This window comes from Felis catus, chromosome C2 (genome assembly GCF_018350175.1).
Source record: "Felis catus isolate Fca126 chromosome C2, F.catus_Fca126_mat1.0, whole genome shotgun sequence".
Lineage (NCBI taxonomy): Eukaryota > Metazoa > Chordata > Mammalia > Carnivora > Felidae > Felis > Felis catus.
Window position 1 is genome coordinate 13,028,047 of NC_058376.1, and position 13,140 is coordinate 13,041,186.

At 47.2% G+C, this 13,140-nt stretch overlaps 1 long non-coding RNA gene across 3 annotated transcripts in view; it reads right to left on the reverse strand.

Annotated features, from left to right (window-relative positions):
* The window catches only part of LOC109503345, a 78,471-nt gene that overhangs the window by 22,615 nt on the left and 42,716 nt on the right, over window positions 1-13,140 (reverse strand). For 2 of the 3 annotated variants that reach the window (XR_006584843.1, XR_006584842.1), the window contains exons 2-4: window positions 10,194-10,267; window positions 3,039-3,154; window positions 700-807 (exon numbers count right to left, since the gene is read on the reverse strand). This is a non-coding gene — a long non-coding RNA (uncharacterized LOC109503345). The remainder of the gene's footprint in view (window positions 1-699; window positions 808-3,038; window positions 3,155-10,193; window positions 10,268-13,140) is intronic. The other variant, XR_002735805.2, reaches the window with a different exon arrangement.

The following is a 13,140-nucleotide window of genomic DNA, read 5'->3' on the forward strand; positions in this document are numbered from 1 at the left end:
TACTATTGCTATCTCACAGATAAAGAACTTAAAACTCAATTAGGTCAGGTGACTCACCCGACTCACCCGACAAGTCCAGGACAGGCAGTCACCCCCCCCCACCCCCCACCACCTGGGTCTTCTGACTCCCACATGCTTGCCTCCTACCAGAGGCAGAAATGAGGTGCTCTCTAGTTTGAAGAATGCTCGGAGCCAAGAGAGTTAGTGTCAGCGCTGAGTCTGAAGTATGACTTTGATGAATTCCCTGCCCCAATCAACAGGGACGGTTGTCTCTGCTAAGACAGGGAAGAGCCACCCCTTATTATGTAACAGCAGCTGCATTTCCCAGGAAGATCGCCATCCTTGCAGCATCTGAGCCTCGAGAGGCGCACTGGGAATGGACTGTTGGATATTTTGGGCCACAGCTCTACCAGGGGAAATAATCTGAGTGATTGGAAAGAGCTTTTTTAAGCCCACCACGTCCTGTGAGGAGGTTGTGCGTCATCGGAGACATCACTTGGGTCTCAAAGGCTCTGTAAGCCTCCCCTTCTCACCAGCATATTTCAAGCTTATTGCCACTGGGCCAAACCAGGAGATAAAGGACACTCTGGGGAAAAAAAGAAATGGGTTTGAAAGGAGCCAGGAGACCCTACCATTAAGTCAACAAATTCAAAAAAAAAAAAAAAAAAAAAAGAACAGAAGAGAATTTGTAGTACTCACCTGTGCTCTGCTGGGGTCTCCAGAAAGGTGTCATTAAAGTAACGGCAGTGGTTTCGAGATGAATTTGATCCTTATAAAATGATCCAGCGAAGATGTTAGAGAGACAGTCTGGGGAAAGAAAGGAGGAATCATGTAACCTGGGTCCAAATTCTGCATCAGTTACTAACTACTCACTTGACCTTAAATATGTCACCTCTCCTTTCCTGTCCTTAGCTTCCTTATTTGTACAACAAGGTAGTTGGGCAAGGTGACCCCACTTTTTAAGGCTCCTATAACCACCTGACACTCTTTAGCCCTCAATTTCCTGCCACGGCACCAAGGAGAAGGGTCGTGGCAGGCTGAAGCTATTGCCAATGAGCAGACAGAATACTTACCAGCATCCTGTACCCAAACACACTAAGGAAATAATAGTGTCACTGCCCCACCCAATTCACATCCAAATGGGGATTTAGAGTTACAGAGCCTTCCATGCACATTGTCTGAACTATTATGGTAAGCATTTCAGTTTCTTCCCAGGCTACTGGGAGACCCGACACAGATGTGAGTATATGAAAAAGATATGTTCTTTCACCAACTGGGAGAAGCAGAGTGAGCTTCCAGAAGCTGGCCATGATCAGGCCTGGACCAGCTGCTTCCCAATACAAGCTTTTGATTAAACCCTGAGGTGATGATTCCATTTTTGTGGTTATGTGTTTCTATCCCTCCTTCTCTCCCTTTATTCCTTCATTCATCTACTCATCCACACATCTATCCATCCATCCATCCATCTCTCCACCATCATCCATTCATCCATCCATCTATATACCCATCCACCCATCTATCATCCATTTATCCATCCACCCACCCATCCATCCATCATCCATCCATCTATATACCCATCCACCCATCTATCATCCCTCTATCATCCAGCCACCCATCCATCTATCCACCCATCTATCCATCCATCATCCATTCATCCATCTATCAATCCATCTATCCATCCACCCATTCATCCCTTTATCTATTATTCTCTAAAAATATTTACTGAGCACATAGTTGTAGGGGTTATGGAAAGACCTGTGTAGGATATTAGGGACAGGTTGAAGATGGGCCCTTGTACCAGAAGAGTCCTTTTTCAATCTGGGAAGACACACTTCTGCAGCAAACATTGTGCAGCTAGAATCACCAGTGCTGATAAGGAGACAAGAGAGTCATGGGGCAGTCTTTGCCCTTCTTTCTCTCTCCATCCCTTTCATTCTCTTGGACACCTATATAGCAGGTCTATCTCTGTCAAACTTCTTCTTTAGCTGCAAGTAATTATGTGGTCACATTTACACAGCAGAGAAAAGAATGGTAGGGAGCCATTTCACAAAAGAACACTACTGAACTGCTTCCTGAATGATTGGCATTAGTATTGCAGCTGGGCCCTCCTCCTTGACCAGAGGAAGGTCGCTGTAGTAAAATGGGCCCTTAGTTTTCTCAGAGCACATTAGTATTTTTTTTAAAAAAATGGATGTACCCTCTTTTGGACACCTCTTCTGGAGCTTCTTAGTACGATTCTCATTCAACTTGTTGTCTTATCATTAATATACTATAAATGAATAATTAAAAGGATAAGCACTTGCTGTGATATTCTCCCTGACCATCCCACTTTTAGGATGGTTGTGGTAAACTGGAGTTTGTCAGAGGGAGATGATCAGTATGGTGAGAAGGACATGGGCTAGAGATCATGCCATTGCATCAACAGCCTCCGATGGTGAACATCCATACCATGGGGACCTTGCAAGAAGAAGGAGGATGTTTGTCATGGGTTAACCTAGAAGTTCAAAGCTAAGACTAAATTCCAAGGCAGATTGTAGTGCAATATAACAAGCTACTCTTCAAAATAATCAAAATGTCCGTCAAGTGAAAAATAGATGAACAAGATGTGGCATATCCATATGATGAAATATTATTCCATGACAAAGGGAATGAAGTGCCGATAACCTGCTACAATATTGATGAACCTTGAAAACACTGTGCCAGACGCAAAAGGGGACGTATTGTGTGACTCCATTCATATCAAATAGCCAGAATAGCCAAACCCAGAAACAGAAAGTAGATCCGTGGTTGCCTGGGGCTGGGGGTGGGGTGGTGGTTGGAAGAAAATGGGGGGTAATTGCTAACGGGCATGGGGTTTCTTTTTAGGTGATGGAAATGTCCTAAACCTGGGGTAAGGTTTGCACAATCCTGCGAATATATGAAAGACCACTGACTTGTACACTTTAAATAGGTAAATTGTATGGAACATAAATATCTCAAAAAGGCTACTATAAAAATTAGTTTGCCTGTTTTTAAAGTCTAAAAAAACCCGAAATTACCTTTTAACAAAGAGAGTGAAAGAATACAGTAGCAAGGTGCTCGACCCGTGGGAAGTCCTGGATGCCCTCTGTCTCACTTCCGTCCCCCTGACTTGTCCGGCAACAAGAAGACTGAGCTGAGGAAATAAGAACGCTTGTCATCCCTGGAGATACCAGCAAACACACGGTGACCGTCCGAAGGGAGTTGTAGAGGGTTCCTACAGTGAGGAGAAGGATGGGTCTGAGTTTGAATTTTCTTGAAAGTAGAGCCTTGAAGCCTAGAGTCGGGGCAAGTGATTGATCTGGGAGGCAATGCCAGGAGCCCATAGTTTGCAACACGACAGGGGAGGCAGGGAAAGGGGAGCTAACATAAGGAGCATTGTCAAGGTCGCCGCTGTGGTCCTCTTGAGAAGCATACAGAATGCTTCTGCAGGTGCTCTGTTTGAAGGTGGGGGCTGGGCCACCCATCGACCAGCTCTTCTCCCCACCGACTGAGGACTGCCCCACACTTCCAGGCTGTACTTGGTTAGGAGCCAAAGGGACCACCACAGGGGCCCGGGGTCTGTGCACCCCATGCCTGGAGTGAGATGCCGTGAGTGAAGTGAGCCTGAGCTCACACAGAACTTTCCAGCACAGCTGTGACTGAGGGAGATGTGTTACAGGCACCAGACACATCGGCCATCGTGGGCAATTTTGGCTCAAATAAGCAACCTAGAGCATATGACTAACATTTTTCAAAAATGAAGTACAATAAAATAGAAGTGATCGAATGTATTGCATCTGAGAAATATCATTTCAGGAAATTTTTGTTTCATTACATGCTAAACATGTTTGCATGCATATGTATGTATTGGGGGGGCGGTATAAGAAGTATTTGTGTCCACGCCTCGCAGAGAAAAATGCTGCTCTGCTAGAAGAATCTAAATTCTTTCGGGAAGGGAAGTTCAGTTTAAAGTAAGGTTTTAGGTTGTAGGGCAGTAACTGGATGAGAGGTATGTCCTGGTAGGAAGAACAGGAAAGAGGTACGAGCCCAAGGAGATCTGGGCCCTGGGCTTGTCAGTTTCTTAGCAATAACAATCTAGGACCACCTACCTTATGAAAAGAGATTTAAGAAATTGGCTTATGCAATTATAGGAACTGGCAAGTTCAAAATCTGCAGAGGAGGCCACTAGGCTGGAAACTCAGGCAGGGTTTCTATGTTAACAGTATTTTTAAAAAATATATAATTTTTTAAATGTATTTTTGAAAGAGAGAGAGACAGAGAGACAGAGCATGAGCAGGGGAGAGGCAGAGAGAGAGGGAGACAAAGAATCGGAAGCAGGCTCCAGGCTCCAAGCTAGCTCAGAGCCCGTCATGGGGCTTGAACCCACGAACCACGAGATCATGACCTGAGCTGAAGTTGGACGCTCAACCAACTGAACCACCCAGGTGCCCCCTATGTTACAGTCTTGAAGCAGAATTTCTTCTTTCAAAAATCTGATTTTGCCTTTCAAGACCTGCAACTGATAAGATGAGGCCCACCCACATTATTGAGGGCAATCTTCCTCACTTACTAAAAACTGATTATAACTGTGAACCCCATCTACAAAAATACCTTCACAGCAACACCTAGATTCAAGTTTGATTAAATCACTGGGTGCGATAGCCTAGCCAAGCGGACACATAAGCACGACCATCACACCTGACATGCAGGGATTTGGACCAATAGAGCTCTTGGTTCCTTTCAGTTCTGCAGCACCTTGAATTCGAGCTCATTCTCTGACAGCCTCAAAGCTAAATGCTTTGAGAATGGACTTTGCAGCCGGAGGCCTGTGCTGCGTTATTCTGAAATTCCAGAATATTCCATCCCAGCCCTGTCCCTAGTTTTACAGGTGAGGGAACGCAGGTACAGAAAGTCCAGTTCATTCTGTAGAAGTCCCGCCACGAACTTGTCGCCAAGCCCTTGCTGTCAGTGACACATTCTGTCATTCTCAGACAGCATGCAAAGGGTTCCAAAATGGTAGTTTGCTCTGGAAAAGTAGGGAAGGAAATACTCTGTTTTAACAGAATCTCGACATTACTGTGAGTGGTTCTCATTCTCTTGAACAAGGGGATAGTTGTGTTTTCATTTGATGGTGAACATTATTGAGAGCACATTTCCTACAGAGAACAGGCCTGGGATCCTTCCTTATGGGAGGAGGAGAAGGACTTTTCCAGAAGAAGGAGAGGGCAGCAGCTGTTCTGGGAAACTGAAGCCACTCTGCCTTGGGTGGGTTTTTCCCTCATCAGAACCAGATGTGCAAATGTGTCTGGGCCCCTCCACCTCGCCACAGGGTGACCAAGCCCGGAAGGGGGGATATGGCCTCAAGAAGGCTTTTCTTCGAGTTGGATGCCTGTGATCCCCTGGTGGAGGCTGGAGGAGGGGGCCCTGTGGCTGGGAGTGCACTGGCCTCTCTCCCCGTTCCTTCCTCTGTGCTCTCTGGCCTTCTAATCGTTTAAACATGGAAGCGACCAGGTCCCCATCTTTACGCGTGCTCAGTTCTTACTCTAGCATCGTTTTGGTAAGGTTCACATTGGTCAAGGCCCCAGTCTCTCGTCTGTGGTTTGTAAAGAACTTAGCTTAAGCTGTACTTTTATCTGTTATATGTTGAGGATCTGTGTAAGATTTCATTTGAGAAAAACAAGTTCCACAGCATATATACATAATCTGAAAATCAGCGCTGAGGATAACAGGAAATTATTTAAGGTGATAGGCTTAGATGTGATGAATGTAATATAACGTGAAAACATCTGGGGAAAAATTACCCAATTGCATATGACCCTCCAAAATACTCTTCTCAATTCCCTTATTTACAGTCTCCTCCATTAAGAGTCAAACATTCCTGTATACAGTCAGAAATTATTAAAGAAGGAAAGGTATATGTGACACAAGGCAAAACCTGTCCTATTTGGACAAAGTTGGGAGACGAGCTACTGCATAGGGCGGGTCTTACCCGAAGGGGCGGGGCTACTCCAATCTCCCCTCCCCTCCCTCCTTCTCCCCGCCTTGTCCCCCAGCTCCCAGTAATGCACAGCGCGTCTGCCCGTTCCAACAGACCTAGCTGGCTTTCCATCAAATGGACAATAATCTCCCAAGGGGCTCGTTTCTCGCTCAGACAAACATAACGTGTCAAGCCAGGAACGCAACCCACATATTAGGTGGGAGAAAGTACTATTTTTTACAGGAACCTCAAATACCTCTAGTTTCTGATTTTTTCCCCATGTGGATGCAATTAAACAAAATAAAAAGATATTACTTGGCTTTGGAGGGAAAATAAACACCTTCTGAAATTAAAGAGGCTTGGCATGATGTTGACTTTTAGTTGTACTTCTGCTCGTGAGAAATAGTAATTACATTATAACCAGATTTATTCAAAGAAGGCGTTCTGGCGTTTCTCTTTCACCTAAAAGTGGAGTGACCGCCTGACTGCTCCATAGTGGGCCTTTGCTTGTGCTGTTTGGAGTAATGGCGAATAAGTGTGTGCTCTGGCACAGAGGTCGATGCCAGGAATCGTGAGGAGCATCCGGTGAGGAAAAGGGCCAGGACAGGGTGCCCCGGGACAGCTGGGGACAGCACAGCATGGCGGCAGGGGAGCCGGGCTTGGGCTCTGGGTTTCCGCCAGCAACAGCATCACACAGCCACGTATATTTCACCAAGTCCTGCGCGGGAGTTTGTGGATTTCCTGTCTCATGCCTTCTCCCTGCACAACACTCCTCCTCCTTCAATCATACCATTAGGGACCGCAAGGGGGAAGGGTGTTCTCGTCTTGGCCCTGTTCCAGGTCTTCTCTCTTTAGCCTTTCACTTCTGTGGGCACCTGGAGGATAATGATGACCCAGTGCTTGGCTCGGATTTCCTAGTTCCCCACCTTCCTCTACTTCAGCTTCTCCCAGAGAAACCCAATCGCTCCTACCGAGTGTCTCTGCCTGGGGATTTGCAAGCCTTCCCTCTTTTGTCTCCCAGCTCCCTCGCTCTGCGGGCGGAAGTCTTCTCTGCCAGTTGCCTGACGCTCTACGGCAGATGTGGGTCTGGGTGAGGACCAAGGTGCTATGACACAGGTGACTTCAAACAAGAGAAATTTATTCTCACGGTTCTGGAGGCCAGAGGTCCAAAATCAAGTTATCTATCACCAGAGTTGCATTCCCTCCAGAAGTTTCTGGGGAGATCCTGTCCGTTGCCTGTTCCAGGTTCTGACAGATGCCAGCATCCCTGGGCTTGTGGCTGTGTCACTCCAGTCTCCGTCATCGTTGTCACATGTCATCTTCTCCTCTCTCTGGTGTGTCTCTTAGAAGGCTACTTGTCATGGGATTTAAGGCCAATGCAGGTAATTCAGGATGATCTCCTCTCAAGACCCTTAACTTAATTACATCTGCAAAGACGCTTTCTCCAAATAAGGTAAGAGTCACAGGTTCTGGGGATTAGGACATAGACACAACTATTTTTTGGTCTGGAGTTGAGGGGAGGGGTTCACCCTTCAACCCACCATAAGCATACAGGGCTCTTTTGGTTTTATGTGACAAATAAGCGAAAGGGAAATTTGTGTGTTCATGGACACGGCAAGTATAGGGGAGACTCGAGCTTCAAGTGGACCTAAGGGCTCCAGTGATGCTACCAGGGCTCTTTTCTAGCTTTTGTTCCATTTCTCAGCTCTACTTATCTCAGCCAGACTTTGTTCTTTCTGTAAACCTTTCCCATGGGCTGTGTATGAGGTCCCCAGAGACTCACACTCATGACCTTGCAGTTGAAGAAGACAGTCTTCCTGGACAGCTCTATAAAACATTCCCAGGAAAGACTCCGATTGGCCAGCCTGAGACACATGCCTCTTTCTGCCGAAAAAAAAAACGTGTAGAGAGGGACTTTACAAGGACTGACAACCCCCCTCGAACTACGTGGAAGAGTGGAAGCATCGTTCCTCCAAGGAAGGGATGCTGGGTAGGCCAACTAAACCTTCTTCTCCCCTCCACCATTGAATGAGGCACAGCTTTACATCTGGAAGACTCCAGGCCCCTGCTCCCATGCGAAGTAACCAGCCGATAACACCCCACATTGCAAATTTGCATCAGGGAACAGTGGGACTGGCGTGGCCCCTGAAGAAATAGAACTTACTCATGGCCACGTCTAAGAAAGACGCCTATGTGGAGTCTCCAAAACACTCGATGTGGAAAACCTTAAGGAAAATGAGAACCTGTGCATAAAATTTCCAGACAGGTGGCACCTGGATATAATAACTAAAAGGAATCCAGAAAAGTCCTGAATGTCTGAAAATTAAGCAACACGCTTCTAAGTAACCCACGGGGCCAGTAAGAAATCACAATGGGTATTAGAAAATGCCTAATATTTTCTAAGTGCTGAGTAAATTAGGTAATTTACTTAGAGTGCTAAGTAAATTGTGACATGTGACAGCTTGTGGGAATGCAACAAAAGCCACGCTGAGAAGCAAATGTATATCCTTAAATGCATATATTGGTTGGCATGGGGGGCTAAAAAAATGAGATAGATGTAAATTTCAAAAAGCTAGGGGCTTGGCCACGCTGGGGGAATTGTTGCCTCCTGAAAAGTCCAAGCGAGGTTCTGTTTTTGGGCACATCTGGATCGGGGTATCAGAACATGTCACGAGGAGTCCGCTCACCCTGTTTTCCCCACTTGCTTCCATGTTGACTTCGTTCTCGGGTAGGTTCTATTCGTGGGATGATGAAGACACCTCAGCTTTGTGTCCCCCAAGCTTGGCCATTTCATGAAAGGGGGGGGAGATAAACAGTCCTAAATAGCCCCAGAAAAGGCTTCTGGGTTGACTCTGATTTGTGGCGCTGGGGTCACGAGCCCTCCTCTGAAGCAGTCAATATGACTGGGGGTTAAGATAGTCCCATTTGATTTCAACGTGAACCTGATGATTTGGACGTTTTAAAACCCAGCCGTCACCAGGAATCAGCATGCACTCTTCAAAAACAAACCAACCTCATTTGTTTTTGTGTTCGTGGTTTCGGAGGTATTCGTTTTCGAGTTCAAGAGAATGATCCGACACGTGATCTGATTCCCACGAAGCAGGTGATGAAGGCTGCCGTGATATCTTTGCGGTGGAGGAGATGGAATCGTCGTGCACTTACAGCTGAGTTGAGCCAAGCCGGCTCGTTGGCTGCTGCTGATCACTTCACCCTTTTCCTAACTGCCAAGCCATCTGCTTCCAACTGTGTTGATGAGCAGTGTGGCGGGATGCCTCTTCAGTTGACGTTCTCAGGAGAATTCTCTTTAAAGGGTAACCCACAGCTTCTTCTCCTGCTTCTGGCCGAATCTCTTTTCAGCATTTCTCTTGGACAAATCTCCAAGGGGATTTTTTTTTTTTTTTTCAGATTTGAAGACGATAGAAAACAGAAAGACGAAGATAATGTCGTTGATCAGAGAGCACGTTGAACACAGATGCCCGGGGAGGACCCGCGAAGGAGAGAAAATCCAGGTTGGAAAAAAGTGGGTCTCCTCTGACAACAGTCTCTAGGCTATTTCGCCAAAGGGCGCGCTGGGTGCATCTACGGAAGCCCAGGCCAATAGGAGTTGAATCTCACGGTGTTGGGCGTGGCAGGTTATCTTTCTAAGAATTTGTTTGTTTGCGTGCTGTGAAATGATGTCCTAGGAGGAGTCCTGCTAGGGGATGGGGTCCCTGCAGGGGACAGGTACACTGGGTGCTGGCTCTGGTCCGGTAACAGGGACAGCACTGACAAGATGGTTCTCTTGGGGAACTCACAGCTGAGCTGTCTACACTGGCAGCTAACCTCGTGGTTAACCCCCTCAGGCTCTACCTGAGTTTGCTGCCAGAGGCCACTGGCTTCTGAGGAGGAGGCGGGGGGGGGGGGGGGGGGGGGGGGGGAGGGGACTGGTTCGCCTTTTCGGTCTCGTGGGACCAACACCGGAGCGTTGGCTCCCCCACTAAGTGGCTTGAGGGGAGACGGGAAGGGGGCATGTCTATACCAGGAAGGCAACCATCCACTGAGAAAACTAGAACTTCGAGAGGCAGTGAGGAACAGCTTCGTGAGGCAGCCAGGACCAGGCCGCCTGAGTTTGAATTCCATCTCTGCTACCCGAACCTGTGTGAACTCAGGCAAGTGACTTGGTCCCTTCGTACCTCAGTTTCCTCATCCACACAATGAAAGCAGTAACAGTACCTACCTCGCAGAGCTGTTAGGATGCAGTGAGATAATACTTGCGAAGTCATTAAAACAGTGCCCAGAGCGTAGAACATGCTAGAAAAGTGTTAAAAAAAAAAAATTGAGGTTAGATAGACTCTGGTTCATACCCCAGTTCTGCCACTTTCTGGCTGTGTGACCTTGAGAAGTGTCTCAACCACCCTGGGCCACTTCTTCATCCATGAAATGAGACGGGAAGGACGACCCACGGGTGTGGATAGTACGAGGCAGCGTGTGAACTAAGCAGGGCAAGCTGGCCCTCTGTCCACAACCCTGGTTAGTAAGCAGAGACGTTGAGGATAAGCAAGAGTGACTGCCCTTGACCCTTGAAAAACACGGGTTTGAACTACATGGGTTTGAACTACACAGGCCCAAGCATACATGGGTGTTTTCCGATAACTACGGTCCAGTACTATAAATGTATTTTCTCTTCTTTGCGATTTTTCTCAAGAACATTTTTTCTCCAGCGTACCTTATTGTGTATTTATTTGTAATACATGTAACATACAAAATGTGTGGTAATCAATTGATTATGCCATCAGTAAGTAAGGCTTCTGATCAATAGTAGGCTATTAGGAGTTAAGTTTTGGGGTAGTCAAAAGTTACACACAGATTTTCAACTGTGCAGGGTGTGGAGGTCAGCACCCCTCATGGCCTCGTATTTCAAGGGTCAACTGTACTTGACTTCGCGATACTGTTTTCCCCCAAGTTTCCAATAAAAACAGGCTCAGAGCCATTATCATCTTACAGATGAAGAATGTGAGCCCAGGAATAACTTGTTCAGCCTCATGGTGCTTTTCAGGGGCAAACCCGGATTGGAATGGAAGTCTGCTGCCTCTACCCCCACACTCTAAAACACAGGGCACACAACCTCTCAGCCCCTGAAGACTGAATTTATCAGAATCTAAGCATCCCATGAGGAAGATCCAAGGGTCTTAGTGCAACACAAGACTAAATGAGCTGAAACTATGACATAGATATCAAAAAAGTAAATGTGATCATCTCAGACAGTTCTGGGTATGTTCTCATTGTCATCTCATTGTCATCTGCCCCACCCCGGACTGGCTCTGGATATTTGAACACAGTCACATTTGGTTGGACTAAGTTAACTAGAATTTTCCATCGTCCTGGAACGCCTTTAACCAGGGTTTTTGAGATAATTCTTGAAAGGCAAATACTCCAGATCTGGATTGTAACTTCACTGAAACTCACAGATACCGAGGAACAAATTGCCGACATCTTTTCTTTTGAACAACTCCTGACCCATGTTGAACTGCCTACAGTGGCAGAGGAGATGAGAAGACCCAGCTTGGGGGGCTGTGGGCTCTGAGGGTATCCAGCTTGCATCTTTGCCTGGGGCTATGGGATGTAATCCCTCAAGACTGTCTCTTCCCGCTGGAGCTTCAGTGCTGGTTCCAGGCTATTCTCTGAAAGTAACTTCTCCAAGGTAGAACAGCTGACAGAGAGAGAGAGAGAGAGAGAGAGAGAGAGAGAGAGAGAAGCTCATATTCCCAATCCACAAGGGAGTTGGGGTGGGAGAGCCACAATCCAAAAGGAAGGAGACTGTAGCCCATGAGGCTGGATGCTGTGCGGAGAAGGTCCAAGGAAGGGTGCTTCCACAAACAACATGGTGGGAGGAAGGCAAGAATTTCTGATGAAGACTTTTCAGCAACAGGGGAATGGCAGTGATAACTGACGCTAGTGTGCAATTGCGTGTCAGCCATTGTAGTCCCACTCAGCCTTGTTTTATGTGTCTATCTCAGCTTACCAAGACAAAGCAAGTAAAGGATGAAACAAGCTTTCAACAGAAAGGGGTTGGCTCAAGCCTAGCTTTCATGCTTTTCCGAGACCAATAATAACGACCCTAGTAGACAGGAAATGTTACTGTCCCCAATTTACCGAAGAGAAAACTCAGACATATAATCTAAGTATCTTGCCCGCGACAGAGCTGGCATTTGAACCCGAGTGTTTTGGCTCCAGTGCGCCATACCATGCAGAACTGCCGAAGACGTGAATGAGTGGTTGGCACTGGGATGTGGATGTCAACCTCTCTGTCTTCCCTGTGAAGGATTCAGCACGGTCACTCTTGCTTACCGGTTCAGGGTACCGCCTTCTTTCTGGGGCCTGGGAAGAGAGGCTACATCCTGCCTTAAGGCAGACCAGTGATGAAAACGGAAGGCGCAAGTGGAAACAGCTGACAAGGATACGCCAAGGCCATAATAAGGCGGGGGAGGCAGGGGGAGGTGGGGGAGGCGGGGGGGGGGGGGGAGATTCTTTCCAAGGCACAGAGCAGAGGTAAACTAATCTGTCCACAACGTAATTCTCATGACACTACAGTCTCCTCGCCTGTCCAATCCAAGACCAGCTAATGTAGCTTCGTAGGAAGAACAGCCTGAGCCCGTGTCCACATATGCTCTGGAACGCTCAGAAAAGGCCGAGTTACGCTTGGTAACAATGATCCCAACCTAGAGTGACTTACAGCCACGAAAGCTTATTCTTCCTCAAGCTGTGTGTCCATCTTGGGTTGACGTCCCTGATCTTGTCTTGTGTTTTGGAATCTAGGCTGATCAAGTGCCTCCTGCTGCATCATGTCCACTTTGTAGAAGAGGGAAGAGACCCCCTAGCACCCCAGGCACTGGTTCCTAAAGCTTTTGCCTGGACATCACACATGTCACATGACTTTTGCTTGCATTTGTTGGTGAGAGCAAGTGGCAGTGCCCAACCCAATGCTGGGGGTGGGGAGGGTGACGACGGAGCATCATCTCCCTCTGGAAGGACCAGCATCTATTTTTTAATGACACCATCTAAGACAGTCTCAAAGCACGAAACCCTCAAGGACAGGCAAAAATTTCCACCCCTAGCACCATGACCCAAATAAAATGTCCTCGCCCTTTATCATGATGCATCCCGTGGGGAAGAGGGAGGAACAG